The following is a 13093-nucleotide window of genomic DNA, read 5'->3' on the forward strand; positions in this document are numbered from 1 at the left end:
GTGTCTGGAGATCTGTTTCTTGCCTTCAGATCTTATTTCATCTGTAATACAATCAATTCATGTAACTTCTTTAATGTCATTCTCCCCCACTAGGGAGTAGGTTAGTTTATTTTGTGAATCATTAAATCTCCAGTGCCTAGCACAATTCTTGGAACGCAGTAGATGCCGAAAAAACATCTGAAGGGAAAATAAACAAATAAATAGGTAAATGAGCTCTCTAGTAATAAATCACGCCCCCCCCCCATAAAATTTACCTTTGTACAATAAAATTCTACACATTTTCTAGATTCACAGTTAGGTTCAAAAGCAGGGGAGAGCCAGTGAAGTGAACGAAAGCTCCACGTCACACAAGGAAAACACAGTCACACACAGGGGAGGACAGTCGCACGGCACGTATTGCGGCGTCCCTGACAAACAACAAACTGCTCACGTTTGAAGTGTGCAATCTGGTAAGTTTTGACATACGTGTGTGAACCCTAATGAAACCATCACAGGAATCCAGATAAGGACCCTACCCCTCACCCAGAAGTAGCTACTCTGCAGTCACTTCCCCCCTCCCCGTGGCCTCAAGCAAGCTGCTTTACTTTCTGTCATTAGAAAGATCATATAAGTGGATTACACAGCATGTACCTTCTTGTCTAGCTTCTTTTATTCAGCATAATTTTGAGATTCATCCATGTAATAGACCATTCTTTTTTATTGCTGAGTGGTATTCCATTATGTGGCTATATCGAAATTTGTTTATCCATTCACCAACTGAAAAACATCTGGGTTGTTTCCTACATGTCTTTAATAGTTTGTGGCTATTAAAAATAAAGCCACAGGCCGGGCGCGGTGGCTCACGCCTGTAATCCTAGCACTCTGGGAGGCCGAGGTGGGCGGATTGTTTGAGCTCAGGAGTTCGAGACCAGCCTGAGCAAGAGCGAGACCCCATCTCTACTAAAAATAGAAAGAAATTATATGGACAGCTAAAAATATACATATAGAAAAAATTAGCCGGGCATAGTGGTACATGCCTGTAGTCCCAGCTACTCGGGAGGCTGAGGCAGGAGGATCGCTTGAGCCCAGGAGTTTGAGGTTGCTGTGAGCTAGGCTGACGCCACGGCACTCTAGCCTGGGGAACAGAGTGAGACTCTGTCTCAAAAAAAAAATAAATAAATAAAAATAAAGCCACTATGAATATTTGCATGCAAGACTTGGAATAGACATTCCCATTTTCTTGGGCGCATACCTAGAAATGGAATGGCTAAAACATTTGGTAGATACATGTTTAATATTTTAAGAAACCGACAAACTGTTTTCTGAAGCAGTTGTACAATTTTACATTCCCACCATCAGTGTATGACAGTTCGAGTTCCTTTGCACACTTACTAACACTTGGTACAATCACTCTTATTTATTATTTATTTGTTTACTTACTTGTTTTTTATTTTTAGAGACAGGGTCTGGCAATGTCACCCAGGCTGGAGTGCAGTGGCATTATCATGGCTCACTGCGACCTCAAACTCCTGGATTCAAGCAATCCTCCTGCCCCAAGTAGGAACTACAGGTACATGCCATCACTCCTAATTTTTTTTTAATTTTTCTTTTTAAAACAGGGTCTCCCTATGTCTTTCCCAGGGTGGTTTCAAACTCCTGGCCTCAAGCAATCCTCCTACCTAGGCCTCCCAAACTTCTGGGATTACAGGCGTGAGCCACCATGCCTAGTCTGCTGACTCTTAAACTTTAGCCATTATAATAGGTGTGTGACAGTATCTATCTCATTGTGGTTTTAATTTACATTTCCCTAATTATTAATAATGTTGAGCTTCCTTTCAAGTGCTTATATGCCATCTGTATACCTTTTTGGTGAAGTGTCTATTCAAATCATTTGCCCATTTTAAAAATTAGGTTGCTTGTTTCCTTATTGAGTTTTGACAGTTCTCTATATATTCTAAATACAAATCCTTAAACAGATATTATTTGCAAATGTTTTCTCTCAATCAATGGATTGTCTTTTCATTCTCTTAACAGTGTCTTTCAAAGTAGAGAAGTTCTTCATTTTAAGTCCAATTTACCAACTCTTTCTTGTATGGATCATGGTTTTAATGTCAAATCTAAGAAATCTCTGCTGAGCTCAAAGTCACAAATGTTTTCTCCTGTCTTTTCTTCTGGAAGTTTTTTAGTTTTAGGTTTTACATTTGGATCTATGACTCATTTTAAGTTAATTTTTGTATACTGTGAGAGGTAAAGATCAAAGTCCATTTTTTAAAGTATGGATAGCCACCTGTTTCATTATTATTTATTAAAGAGAGTATCCTTTTGACAATGAATTACTGCATAGAATGAGTTGGAAGGTATTGTCTCAGTTTCAATTTTCTAGAAAAATTTGAATAGAATTGGAATCATTTTTCCTGAAATGTTTAGTAAAATTCACCAGTGATGCTATCTGACCTGGTATTTTTTTTATCTAGAAATTTATTTTTGTAACAAATTTAGAGTTATTGAGGTTATCCATTTCTTCTTGACTGAGCTTTCATAGTTTGTGTCTTTCAAGGAAGCTGTCCCTTTCATCTAATTTGTAGAATTTATTGGCATAAAATGTTTATAGTAGCCACTTATTATCCTTTTAATATCTGTAGGATCTGTAGTGATTCCTCGTCTTGGTCATTGGTGTCTCCTCTCCTGTTTTTCCTGATCAGTTCTGGCAACAGGTTTATTAATTTTATTGATTCTTCTCAAAGAACTAGTTTTTGGTTTTGTTGATTTTCTGTAGTAATTTTCTGTTTTCTATTTCATTGATTTCCATTCTGCTCTTTGTTATTCTCTTTCTCTTACTACTTGAGTTTAATTTGCTCTTATTTTCCTAGTTTCTTAAGGTAGAAGCTCCATCACAGACAGCAAAAAGCTTAACTATGTACATGGTGAGTCCACATAGAATATCACTACCAGAATATCATTTTGACAATTCATAAGACTCACGGTGCTCCAGACCCACAGTTATTTATTTGAAGAGCCAGCCCTGGGTGGCTGACATAGCAATTACTCAGGTTCAATCTAAGTGAATGTGCTTTGTCAGAGGTACGATAAATGAACCCTCATTCCCCTCTATTTGTCATCGACTGATACAGTCTGAAAGACACTCAATTCTAGTCTTTTGTCACATAAAAATATGGCTCCTGGGCCATTTTCTGGAAGTTTAACCTTTGACCACATTCTATTTACACAGCCTGTTTTCAAAAGAAACAAAAATGCATTAACAAATAAGAGCAACTATAACTAGAAAATGTGTTTCCATTAGAAAAAATATGCTCCCAGCACCAATGTGTTATGAGATTAATTACACAAACACAGATCTTAAACAAGGCAATTTCTTCAGCACCACAGAGAAACCATAATGAAATTACTCAAGAAAAATAAAGGCCTGGACTAAGATTTCTTATGTTCAGGTGGGTCTCTTACTCTTACTGTTGCTGGAGAGACAGCAACAAAAGCAATTAGAACTACGAATATTCTTCTGAAACTCCTAATTTTCTACCAAAACCACTGTAACATTCTTCCTTAAAGGGAATGCCAAAATTATAATCTTTTGGCATGTGTTCAGAAAGCAATAGGCTTTTTCAGAAAATCTGCGTTCCTAACAAAAGAATTCTGAAAAATTTGCTAACTACAAATGGACACTTAAAAGCCGCTTATAAACCTAAACTACTTTAAGGACAGGAAATCGGTGGGAAAATGTCTTCCCATAGGAACTTAGCAATGGAACACTCAGAATTGAGGGAGAAAGGCCATCTCGGGCCATGGTATTTACAAATAATCCAAAGGAGGTGTTGCTAACAAAAATCATACTGTCAGAGCAAGACTTCCCAGCTAGACACTACGCAAATTTGAAACAAACGTGCAACCACAGATTCTCAATGTGGACTAGCAATTTAATAAACTGGAAGAGGCTTAAATAGCTTTTATATACACTTTGTTGGGGTTCTGAATTAAAATACATATAACTTCTTTAGAGAAAAGATAGGAATATTATCAGCCCCTTTTTCAAAACTGCTCTCATTGTAATATTAATAATAAAGTTATGCACAAAACACCAAGCAACAGGGAAAAGAACACTTTAAATAACTGTAACATTAAAGTACTCACACCAAGAAAAGAGATCAAAATTGCGTGGAAGTAGGACATGGATATTCTCTCTCTCTCTCTCTCTTTCTCTCTCTCTCTCTAATGATATAAAGATTCCAGTCCCAAAACAGTAAAATAAAATTATTTCAGCCTCACTTCTCTTGAAAAATGCCCCCAGAGCATCCAGGAGAACAAGAAACACGGGATTACCTCTAATAACACTGGAAGACATCTAAACCCCAAGCCACCATTAGGAGTCAGGAGGCAGGTAGAAGGATGGAAGTGGCTTCAGCAGAGACTAGGAAGGTGCTTCCAGGCCGTGGCTGCAGGCAGGAGCCCTGGAGCCATCGTGAGTGGGAGGGCAGCAGAGGCCGAGACAGGTCACTGTGGGCCTCAGTGCCCAGCCCCAACACACCCTGCCACCCCTCTTGCCATCCCTGCAGGACTCTGAGGGTTATCCTCAGGGGAAAAGTGAGCCTAAGGGGCCAGAACCTGGGGCGAGCAGGCATGCAGAGTGAGGTGAGGAAGAGTGGGTGCCACGTGGCAACTGCTCCACAAGGCAGAGGCTGGAAGTGTCCCTCCGCAGAGGCCGACGGCCAGGGAGAAGACCAACAGATCCAGACTTCTGGGTGTCACCTGACCACCACCGTTCCCTGGGCCCAGCAGACACCACGTTTCCTAGTCATCTGAGGGCTTCGTTCTTTAAAGACCATCAAGTATTAAGTATTTGAGTAAAGTCCCCAGCATGGAAAACAAATTCCAGAAGGTAACTCAGAGGAAGCAGAGACAATGAATACAGCGAAGAAAAAAATCCTCCAAAGAAACTAGTGACAATCCACAGTAAGAGAAGGAACTGCCCAGAAGCAAGAGCAGGACGGTATTTATTAGAAAGCGAGAAAGGGAGAAAGGAAAGGAGAGAGGGGGAGAGAGAGATAGAGGGATGGAGGAGGAAGAGAAAGAGGGAGGGCGGGAGAGGGAGGGAGGGAGGGAGGGAAGGAGAGAGGAAGAGAAGGAAAGGGTGAGGAGAAAGAAAAAGAAACCAGATTACAAGAAAAAAGAGCTCTTAGAAATTAAAAAAAAATAATAATAGCTAAAATAGAGGCAAAATAAAAAATTCATAAGAAAAGTGAAGGAAATGTCTTTAGAAAGCAGAAGGAAGGTACGAGTAGAGAAGGTCAGCGAATCCAAGGCTCAGTCCAGGAGGGGAGCGGGGAGCGTCTGCCCATCAAGGAGGGAGCCGGGGCCTTGGCCTCCCTGCACCTCCTTTTTCAGCCTGAAAACGGAGGTGACATGGTGGTGCCTCCCCCAGGGCTGTGACGAGGATGAAACCAGTTACTGTGCGTAAAGTGCTTAGAACAGCACCTGGCATGTTGTGTGCACTCAACAGACGTGATCTCTGATTAGTACTAATAAGACTTCTAAATAAGGAGAATAGAGAAAATACTGGGGAAGAACTTATCAAAGAAATAATATATTTTTTTTTCTAGAAATAAGGGAGATAGAGGGTATTTGAAGTAAAAGTGTAAGCAACGGTTTGGGATTGAGTTTATTTATGCATATGCGTGGTTCCCTAGTTAAGAATGGTGCATAAATATACACATGGACACACACACACACACACACATATATATGTTATCTGTGACCACAGTAATGCCACACAACAAACCATGAAACCTCAGTGGCCGATGACAGTCAGTCTTGCTCACGCAGCTGTGCCAACCCTGGCCAGTCTCTCTCCAGTGTGTGAGGCTGGCTGGCTGCAGACAGGTCCAGGATGGCCTGGGCAGGGACAACTGAGTTCTCCTCCATGTGGCCCCACACACCCAGCCTCCTGGCCCTGGGCCTGAACTCGTGGCAGAGGCAGGGTCTGAGAGAGTGCAGAAATGTGCAAGGCCTCCTGAGTACTAGGCTAGCAACTGACACCAGTTACTTCTGCCACATCCCATTGGCCAAAACAAGTCAAGGCCAGCTCAGATTCAGGAAGTAAGGAAAAAGACTCCACCTCTTGATGGAAGAGCTACAGGTCACTTTGCAAGGGGTGAGACTACCGGAAGGGCTAGAGAATTGGGACCACTTCTGTAATCCACCACAACCCTCCTCTGCTCTACTTTGTGTCCCAGGAAGCTGACTTCTATGCAGCATTACCCCAGGGCCACCTCCCAGCACAATCCTGGGAGCACCATTCACTTAGACCACAGTGTGAATGGTTCTCCCAAGACTGTGCAGTACACAACTTACACAACCACACATAAGTGCCCTCAGTTAACACATCTATAAAACAAGGAGTATAGACTGGATGACCTCTATGTTTCTTCAAGCTGAGGACTCACAAATACTTTAGACTTAAAACCCCATCATTTCTCTTCTGACCTGCCTGAAAAGGTGGCACAGAGTATGTGTGTGCGCTTCCGTGTGTATGATGTGGTTCACTAGCATGCACATAATAGGAACCTGATAAAAATGTTGATTAGATTTAAGAAAATTTAAATAAATGTGTTTGAAATGAATTTTGTACACATTCCACTTGAACCCCCCTATCCCCTGGTCCTTTAGAACCCCTCAGACATAGGACTGTCCTTCAAAAATGGGGCTGAGAGCTACCAATCTGGCTTATAAAACTTTAAAAGTTCAGAGCTAAAGTTAGAACAGAAAAACGTCGAGAAATAAATTCTCCTAATCTAACTTGGTAGAACTGATGCAGGAGAGGAAAAGTGAGAAGTTGTAGCCAGGAGCACAGGGCCCTCTCTCTGCAGACCTGGGTGGGGCTGGCAGGGCCCCCACTTCCCATCTGTGACTCCTGGCCCCTCACGCATGAAACCTTAGACGAGTGAAACCTGAAGCCCCACCAGCTCAGCCCTCCGGCTGCCTGCCTGCAGCCTGCGCCCAGCAGCTGTGCCGGGACCTGGCGCTAAGCACAGTGGTTCCACCAGCCCAGACAATGGTGGTCTGTTCCGGGTGAGACGGGAGGGACCACCAGCCCCCAAAAGTTGTAAGAGTCTGCCCGATTGTGAGAATAAAGCAGTGTTCCTGGATTTGGGTGCCTCTCAGCTTCAAATCTTGGCTTAGAGTTTTCTGGACACAATGGGGAAAGTTTTCAGTGTCAATTGATGAAATAGTAAATACCATGTACTGAGGAATTACTCTGCGCCCAGCACATCCGCTCACTACCCTGGAACAACCTCACTGCCCCAACAGGCCACTCTTACCAGCGTGTACCATTCATCTCATTTTTAGGAGGAGGAAATTCAGACTCAGAGGAGTTAAGCAGGCTGTGTGAAGTCACACAGCACGTGGCTGCCACATCGAAGCCAGTTCTGCCCGACTCTGAAGCACACACGAGGGCCACATCTTACGGTGTCTTGGGCAGGGACCAGCCCTGGCGTTGCACGTGTCAGAGCTGCGTGCCCAGAGGAAGGATGCACCTTTGCCATTCTCCACCCAGTGACAGACACATGGCAGGTCTGCAGCCCGTGTGAAACTCCAATCCAAAAGGCTAAACACCCCTGCAAAACAAGAACAAGCAGCTCTGCCCCCCAACCCAGGGCCCCCACTCCTCCATCTCTTGCATTTTATAGTGAGTAATCAGTTGCCTCTGAAAGGAGAGACATTCATTAAATATTATCTATATAGTCCCTTAATCTTAAAAGTGTGTGTGCACATATATTCACATATTGTTCTAAATCTTGATATACATGGAACCCTAACAGTGGGGAAGCCCCAGGTACCACAGTGAGTTATCGGACGGCACAGGCAAGTGTAGCTCATGTCCTGCCCGAGCAGAAGGGCACGGCCAAGGGACAGCAGGTGCTTTCAGAGGAGGCCCCTCCTGCGAGGACAGTGCTCCTCAGGGCAAGGTGGGCTCCCCCCAGGAGCCTTTGGATCCATGTCCACCCCCAGGACAGAGCTTCTTCCAGACGTCCTGGGCAGCCGGAACACCTCTGGATGACTCCGCCTCCATCCCCCTCCTTCCTGCGACCTGCATGGAACTGTCACCTGTGCCACGTGGTGCAGTCACCTTGTCTGCCTGCCTGGTTTCCTGATCTGGTTTGTAAGTTCCTGAAGGCAGCAGCTACCAATCTTCCCCTAGACTCGGCACAGGTGGCAGAAGCAGTGTTGTTGTCTCAGGGAAGGTCACAGGCCTGGATTAGAATCTACCACTGCCACGTGCCAGCTGGTGATTGGGGCCAGGCATACTGCCAGGCCCCAGGGTCCCCACCCACCGAATGGGCAACCTGGGAGGCAGCACAGTGCCTGCACCTCTGGACAGACGTTTTATTTTTCTTTAAAAGAGATGTATATAAAGGCGGACAGTGCCTAAAGAAAGGGAGAGAGCAGGCGGATTCCGGCGTTATTTCTATTATTAGAAGCAGGGCCTCTCCCTGGGGCAGCACAGCTCACAGAGCAGCTGCCCCTGAGGAAATGCCATCCAGTGGCGATCCTTACCCCCAGACTCAAGTGGGGGGGTGTGCACATGTGTGTTTATATGTGTGTATGCATGCATATTTGTGTGCACGCATGTTTGTGTGTATGCATGTGCACGTGTGTATGTGTATCCATGTGTTGATGTATGTACACTCCTGTGTGTGCGCGTGCGCATGCATGCACTCATGTGCATGTATGATGCCAACATAAACACTCGTTCCTAGTCTAGCGCTCAGGTGTTCCTGATTTGAATTGAATTGAAGTTTGTTTGCTTTATTTTTAATGAGCCAGCAAATGCAGTTCAAGCTACCTTTTCTCCAGGCCTGAAACCCAAGATTCTCACTGGTTCCAGGCTGAGACAGGACTACAAAGTCACACGCTTCAAAAGTAAATGCAAAATTCACTACTCTGAAGCCTTAATCAGAGTAGTTTAGTTAGAAGCAACTTGATATAACCAAAGAGGTCTCCTTAAAAGCACAGTCTAGAGATGCCACTTTGTAACTTTTCTCTATGAGTGACGTGTCAACCAGTGAGCAAGGCCTGAGAGCAAGTACCTGCCGCACAGGCCTGAGAGAGAACCGCTCCCATCACCACCGGTCATCACTGACCACACCCTTCTTAGGGCCGAAGGGCCTACGGAAAGGCAGGTTTCTAGCAGTGGGCACATATAACTTCTGCCCAAGTGCTGTGGGGACCTCATTCTCCTTCCCACTCAACCCCTAGCCAGCTCCAGAATCCTGAGACTGAGCAGAAAGTGAGTCTTGTGCCAATTGAGAGAAAGCTCTATCAGAGTCGCTGATACCTGCAGGCTGTGGAACATCACCTCGGGCTGCCAGGTTAGTCTGGGGAAACGCAAACCGTATTCTAATCCACACATCAGGGACATCGATGGTCTCCTTTAGCTTCTTGATTCTTTTCAGCCATACCTAACATGACTTGATTTCCTTCTGCCTAATACTGTTCTTGCTTTTATTTTTATTTATTTTTTAAACAGAGTCTCATTCTGTTGCCCAGGCTAGAGTGCAGTGGCATCAGCTTATCTCACAGCAGCCTCCAACTCCTGGGCTCAAGGGATCCTCCTGCCACAGCCTCTCAAGTAGCTGGGACTACAGGCATGCGCCACCATGCCCGGCTAATTTTTTTTTGTATTTATTTTAGTTGTCCAGTTAATTTCTTTCTATTTTTAGTAGAGACGGGGGTCTCACTTTTGCTCAGGCTGGTCTTGAACTCCTGAGCTCAAGTGATCCTCCTACCTCAGCCTTCCAGAGTGCTAGGGTTACAGGCGTGAGCCACCTCTCCCAGCCTTGTTCTTGTTTTTAAAGTAATGTTTTCTCCTATACTGAAACCCCTAAGAACCTGTTATTTAGTTTCTTAAATCTCCCCCAGTACCTGGCAGCATGCAGGCAGGTAAGTACTGAACAAGCTGATTTGGTTCAAATTTATTACGCATCCTAATTATGACTGAATTGTCCTCCCCCAACATTCATATATTGAAGTCCTAACCCCAGGACCTCAGAATGTGACCGTATTTGGAAATAAAGCCATTGCAGATGTAATTGATTAAGATGAGTCACATTTGAGTAGGGCAGGCCCAATATGGCTGGTGTAAAGGGGGAATTTGGACACAGAGAAGAGACCACAGGGGGACGTCACATGAAGATTAGAATTGGGCTGCTGCAAGCCTCAGAGAGGCCTGGGACAGACCCTTCCCTAGCACTTTGGAGAGTGCGTGGCCCTGCCTACACCTTGATCTCAGACTTCCGGCCTCCAAAACTGAGAGACAAATGTACCCATACACCCTCTAGCAAGACCAGAGGGTAGCATCTGACTTTCAGTTACATTCCACAAATATCGAGCCAGGGTCTCCTAAGGAGCAGGTCACATGGATTATACAGGGAGGTGCTCCGTGTTCTGTCTCCTGGGACACAGAGAGAACCAAGTGCCTTGAGTTTTTCACGGTGAATTAAGCGACTTCATCTGCTGCATTCACAAGTGAAATTAAAAGAACATTTCATGATTTCCATGATTTTAAAATGTACTATATTAATCATATAGTAATTTTCTATCCTTTCAGATTTGTCTATCTTGAGTTCATCTCCTTTGACTAAATAACCCAGGGATGTTTAAAGTGTGCGTTTATGAGAAGAGTGTTTCTGATCACGAGAGGAGTGAGGGAAACCAAGAGTGTGGGGAGACCAGCCAAACATTCTGGCCCTTGTGGGGGAAAATCGAAGTGCAAGATCTTCAGACACAAAGAATGGGGAAACTTTAAATCCCATTTTCCTCTCCCATACAGCAGAGGACTTTGGTGGGAAGAAGGAAAAGGGTCTTTTTTCTGAACTGCTCATGTAAAGTCCATAATTCCTTCTTCTCACCGTCTAACCTTCCACCTTAGAAGAAAAGCGGTAGAACTTCATAAACGAGAACTGGACGGAATGTTTTCTTTAAATGAGCAGAAGAATCTGACACTCAGTGAACGTCCCCCTGCTCCCTGCGCCAATTCCCGGCTCTAAAACAGAACAAATGAACATAATGGAAGAAACACATTAGCACATGGTTCCTTAATAAAAGACATGTGGGCAACCAGAGCCACTCCGGCAACTTTTCTCAATTTTGTGCTTATCCCTAATACCATGGGTAACTTCAAGTTGTGAATCTGCAACGTTACTTTGCAGGCAGCTTACACTGTTCGCTGGTTGTCAGTGCACTCACTTGGCAGACGGGTCAAGTTAAGGCCTTTTCAATTCCACACAAATATTCAGTTAAGTTTGAAATATTCCTTTTTAAGGAAATACATCCTCAGACTCACATTCCCACATTTAAGTAAAAGTTATTTAACATGTGTGCTTTGTGCCATATATTATTTGGTATACACGCAAACATTGAAAAGCTCAAATAAATAACTATTCCTAGGAAATGGAAGAAACTCCTGAAACTTCTAAAACCCGGGGATTTTAGAGGCAGAGAATGGCTAATATTTTACTCCAAAAACCTATCTTTGAACCACAGAGAATCAGCAACTGTCTATAATTTGCTGCTGTGACCATAAGCTTTCATTGTAATACGGTCAAAATAAACCTATTGGGGCTCCAGGGAAATAACAGACCAGCTTCAAACTAAGAGATCCCCAAGTGACTCAAGTTTCAGAATATATTGGGTGGTTTCAACTTGGCTTCTGCAAGCTAAACATTTTATTCATTCCTCTCTTTATTGTTTTAGAGATGAAAGGAATGCTACAGTTTTCTAAGAAAATCTTGCTACAATTTAAAAGAAAATCACTATTGAAGTCTGCCAATCAGTATTAATGCAGTTAATATGCCAAATAACATATGCTTTGACGGTGACTTGTTTTTTATCAACACAGCATATGAAGTTTCTTGAAACTTTGCTCTTAGAAATGGAAAAGTATTTTATTTAAGCCTATTTTGGTAAACTTAGCATGCATTTCAACACTTTTCAACATCTGTCTTTTATTACCAGAGGTACCGACATCCAGATGACAACGAAGTATTCTGAGTGCCTTGAAAGTTAGATCCTGCTCCTTAGTCCTGTCTTAAATCATAATTTTATTATGACATCAGGTTCATCTATCAGCAACATTTTTATTTCACGACAGGAAGGCAGCTATTCATTCTAAAATGCGGATTCTGTTTTCATAAATATGTTCCAAGTAAGAAAAATGCCTAAAACTGGCATGCAAGCAAAATTCAGACTAAATAAAATGTTTTCTGACCTAATTTTAAACGTAGCACCAGAACATGGACAAACTTATTAATAAGAGTAAACATTTTACTTTTTCATGTCACTTAAGTAGTATTTCATTAACAAGTTGTCTTCCTGCATTGGGGACAACATACCCCATTTTAAAAATGAAGCAGTTCTTCCTTACGATGGTGCACTTCAATTTCTATGTTTAACACCTTTTAACGAACTGTTGATCTTAACATTATATACTGGCAAAAAAAAAAAAATGTTGGGATAAGATTTTAGTGTTTTTGACATATAGGGAGCCATCTATTTAAAGGCTTTCCTGTCCCCTGGCCCTGGCTCAGCTCGCAGGAGATGAAAACAAACTTTAATCACTCCCAGAGATTCGGGTCAAGGTTCACTCCCCAGCCCTGGGGAACCGCCAGTCAGGAGGGAGAGCGGCAGTGTCTGCTGGACTGAGGATTTTGCCCCGAATCAGGTATGAACCTGTAAATGCAATCTGGAATTAATTGTAAACGAGCGTGGAAGAATGGCAGGGCTCTTGAACCCTGTGTGTGCCACCCTCCTGGCTTGGGTCCACGAGGAATTCCTTCGTGGGGAAAGTGGTCAATCATTTCACAGCCCAGCCTCGGCTACTGACGATGCATCTTTAAAAATGCACAATTGGTCGACTGCACAGAGGAAGGGTGAAACTCTCACGCATGCCACTGACAAAAATTGTTCAAACAAAGCCAGCGGAGTGAACTGCATGGTGTTGCAAGCAGGTTTTCCGATCAGGTCACGGCGAGGGAGCCGGCCAACCTCCCAACGCGGAGGAGCAACTTAACCTCAGGGCGGAGCAGAAACCCTGTCTCCTCTG

The 13093-nt window shown here is 43.6% G+C and overlaps 1 protein-coding gene across 3 annotated transcripts in view; it reads right to left on the minus strand.

The window, feature by feature from the left end:
- ARHGEF7 (Rho guanine nucleotide exchange factor 7) overlaps window positions 1-13093 on the minus strand; it is a 160209-nt gene that overhangs the window by 146593 nt on the left and 523 nt on the right. The gene's annotated exons all lie outside the window — the stretch shown is intronic.

Source organism: Eulemur rufifrons, chromosome 4 (genome assembly GCF_041146395.1).
Source record: "Eulemur rufifrons isolate Redbay chromosome 4, OSU_ERuf_1, whole genome shotgun sequence".
In the NCBI taxonomy this organism is placed as follows: Eukaryota; Metazoa; Chordata; class Mammalia; order Primates; family Lemuridae; genus Eulemur; species Eulemur rufifrons.